The sequence below is a fragment of the Terrapene carolina genome, unplaced genomic scaffold (assembly GCF_002925995.2).
Source record: "Terrapene carolina triunguis isolate 2854851 unplaced genomic scaffold, T_m_triunguis-2.0 Scaffold406, whole genome shotgun sequence".
NCBI lineage: Eukaryota > Metazoa > Chordata > Testudines > Emydidae > Terrapene > Terrapene triunguis.
Genome location: NW_020664757.1, coordinates 111,449 through 115,730, shown reverse-complemented (window position 1 = coordinate 115,730; position 4,282 = coordinate 111,449).

Below are 4,282 nucleotides of genomic sequence, written 5' to 3'. Positions count from 1 at the left end.
CTTTCCCCCGCCCCCCTCTAGGAGCCTGTTTTCCTTTCTCTTCCAGTTCAGTTTCGCTTTCAAGCCCTGCTCCATCTGCTGGCTGGCTTCTGCCACAGTGCAGAGCCGCTTGTCAGCAGAACACCAGGAAATCTGTTTATTTCAAATGTATTTTGTGGCTGGCTACAAATTTTAGCTATTTTGGGCCAAGCGGGAGAATGAATGTAAAAGCTGAAGGGCCCATGTAGAAACTGCTGTGCCAGCAGTCACCTCTCTTTCAAAATCCAGGGGCTGCAGCCTGGGAGTCCCTGCTGATCAGCACTACATGGGAAGTTTCAGAGTAGCAGCTGTGTTAGTCTGTATCCACAAAAAGAACAGGAGTACTTGTGGCACCTTAGATGTGAGGGTGAACGAGCCACATCTACCAATGTGATATATGCCATCATATGCCAGCAATGCCCCTCTGCCCATTTCAACTGTCTTATCACTACAAAAGTATTTTTCCTCCTGCTGCTAATAGCTCATCTTAATTAAATAGCCTCTTAGACTAACACAGCTGCTACTCCGAAACCTGTCATTTTACCATAGTATCTGAGTTCTGCAACAATCCTGCAGCTTAACATTGGGGGTTGGGTCTAGTACACTTCCCTGAAGATCCTACAGTTTAATAGACTGGGGGTGGGATACCAGGAAATACCCTCCTCCTGAAGATCCCTGGGAGGGAAGGTGTCAGGAGGCAGATAAGGCTATGAGCAATCCTACTTGCAAATAGCAAAAGGTAGGTAGGCAAGGTTAGGGTATGTGTAGTCTCCCCCTGGGAAACCCTGTGTGACAGGATGGGGGAGAGGGGTGAGGTCATGAACAGCTTCACCTGAGGTTGTGGTGAAGGCTAGACCAATCAGCAACCTTGGTTATATTACATAGGTTCCCTATATAAACAACCGTACCTCAGAGCTGTACCAATTATAAATAATGCACCCCCAAATGAATATGGCACCTGGAACCCAAGAGGGACTCAGAGCATATTTATGGGTGGGCTACTGTCACAGGGCAGCAGTGAGTAAGAGTAGCTCACTGAACAAACAAAACAGAGTTATTTTCTCTTGCCAGGATTTAATGTTTTTGTAAATAAGCACAAGACACAATGGTCCCTCTCCGTTCTCATCTTTGCAGGGTGCAGTTAGAAAACCACCACATTGTGGTTTTCTGTCCAGGAGGGCTGACTATCCGGTCAGTGTTTCCTCAGGTCAAAGCCACCCTTTAGCCAGCCACAAACAGACTCTCACTCTTCCTCCTCCTCTGATCTTGCAACTGTGCCCTGAAACTGAAATGAACACCATCTGCTGGGGAATTTCCCATGCTTCTCCAACCCCAACTTTCTGCAAGTGTAGTGGCACAAACTGCAACTGTCACATTAAGAAATTCTGCCAGGGAGCAGTTTATGGGCAGAACCAGCTTCCATTAGCTTGGCCAGTCTCTTTAGCATATACATTGTTCTGCCATGGCAGAGTCATTCAATGTTAACTACTCTTTTAATTGTTCTGGGGCCAGTCTCATTCAGTACACTGAGGAATACAGTTATACATAAAGTTCATTAATCAGAATTCATCAATTGTACACAGATACCCCAAACCATCACAATACCTATATAAGCTAGGGCAGAACTGATGCAAAATGGGCACAAACGGGAAAACTAGCTCCAGGCTGTTGGCTTGTTTCTAGGAGAAAAGTTAATAGTCTTAGCCCAATTCCCGTTGAACAGGTATCAAGATTACAAAACTCCTTACTAGGGCAGTGTCACCAAGAAAGCTGAGACAAATAACCACAGAAATGGTTACTCACCCTGTGCAGTAACTACGGTTCTTTGAGATGTGTTCCTTCCCCACCCCCGTGGGTGCATCATTCTAGGTGCGCTTGTGTGACTTGCGCCTTTGATCAGAGATTTCTCATAGCAGTGTCTGTTCTGCCTGTGCACGTTACTCAGTCTTGTGACCCATGGCGTTGCTATATAGCACGGCACGGGTGAACTGCCCTCACTTCCTTCTCTACAGCAAAGCCCTATAGCAGAGACATCCAAAGGAGAGTGGTTAGTGGGGCATCCATGGGGACTCATCAAAGAACCATAGTAACCACACAGGGTGAGTAACCCCTTCTTTGAGTAGTGTCCCCATGAGTGCTCCACTCTAGGTGACTACTGATCAGTTCCCTCTGAGGTGGGGGGGGGGGGCTTTGGTGTTGAGTCCAGTGTGGAAGAAAATACAGCCAAGTTGAACACAGTATTGGAAGCAGAGTCATGAGTTACTGCATAGTGTTCAAATGTATGTACAGAAGCCCAAGTTGCGGCTGTACATATTTCAATGCTGGGAACACTTCTGAGAAAGGCTGTAGAGATGGAAATGGACCTCGCAGAATGAGTTCATAAGTCCAAAGGTGTTTGAATATTACAAGCAGAGGCAACCTGGACAGTGGAGGGGGGTGGCGGGGGTGGTGGAGTGAGGGCAGAGGCTTCAGCAGTGTTACTGAGCATGCTCAGTACAAGCCAAGCAGCAAATCTGGGGGGAGGGCCGACCCTGCCCGCTCCCCCACGCGTCCCCTCTGATTACAAGATTCGTAGCAAAAACTAAGGCAGTCGGATAGCCACTTGGAAAGTCTTTGTTTAGAGATTGCAGAACTTTTTGTTCTATTTGCGAGCAAGGGAAACAATTTGGGAGTCTTTCTGTAGGGTTTAGTCCTATCATGATAGAAAACCAGGGATTTCCTGATGTCAAGGGTGTGTAACAATGCCTCTTGTCTATAGAGGTGAGATTTAGGATGGAAAATTGGTAGGTGAATGGGTTGGTTACTATAGAATTCATAGGAAATTTTTGTTAGAAATTTGGGGCGCGATCATAATGTGACCTTATCCTTAAAAAATACTGCAAAAGGGGGATATGCCATAAGGGCCCCTATTTCCCCAACCTGTCACACCGATGTGATGGCTATCAGGAATGCTGTTTTCATTGATAAAGGGAGAAAATTGTGGTCCTGTAAGGCATTTAACAACCAGATTGAGGTCCACAATTGGCATATGACTCTTGATTGGCAGAAAGAGATTTCCAAGCCCCTTGAAGAACCTCATTGTTGTTGAGTGAGCAAAAATGGAATAACTATTGGAGCATGGAAAGCCATGATGGCTGCTATGTGGATTCTAATGGAGCTCAACAACAGCCCTGAGCTTGAGTGATAGAATACAGTCCAGTATATCTGGCAGTGATGAGGTTGTCAGTGGAGTATGTTTGAGATCACACCAACAGACAAATCTTGTCCATTTTTGAGAGTACGTATAGTGAAAAAATGATTACTAACCTTCTTGTAACTGTTCTTCAAGATGTGTTGCTTATGTCCATTCCAATCAGGTGTGTGCACGTGCTGCGTGCATGGCAACCGGAAAAGTTTTCCCCTAGCAGCTACCCATCGGGTCGGCCTTGGCACCCCCTGGGGTTGCGCCTTCAGGGTGCTCAATATAGGGCCCTGCTGACCCGCCACCCCCTCAGTTCCTTCTTGCCGGCTACTCCGACAGAGGGGTAAGGAGGGTCGGTATTGGAATGCACATGAGCAACACATCTTGAAGAACAACAGTTACGAGGTTAGTAACCACTTTTTCTTCTTCGAGTGATTGCTCATGTCAATTCCAATCAGGTGATTCCCAAGCCTAAGCTTTGGAGGCGGGGTCAGAACTTAAATGTTTGCTGTCTGGAGCACCGCTCTACCAAAGGGCTGCATCTCTGACCTGCTGGGTAATTGCATAATGGGATATGAAAGTATGAATGGAGGACGACGTTGCTGCTCTGCATATTTCCTGGGTTGGAACACGTGCCAGGAATACTGTTGACGAAGGCTGAACCCTGGTGGAGTGCACTGTAAGCGGAGGGGCCGATACCGTCACCAGGTCGTAGCACACCCGGATGCAGGACGTGATCCATGATGAAATCCTTTGGGAGGAGACTGGAAGCCCTTTAATTCTGTCTGCTACCATAACAAACAGCTGAATGGACTTCTGAAACAGTTTGGTTCACTCGATGTAGAAGGCTAACGCCCCACAAACGTCCAGTGAGTGAAGTTTTTGCTCCCTGCTGCTTGAGTGCGACTTAGGATAAAAAAGTGGGAGAAAGATGTCCTGGTTTATGCGAAAGTGGGAAACAACTTTAGGGAGGAAAGCTGGATGCGGTCTGAGCTGAACCTTGTCCTTATAGAATACAGAGTAAGCAGGCTCCGATGTTACGGCCTTGAGCACAGAGGCCTGGCTGAAGTTATTGCTAGCAGA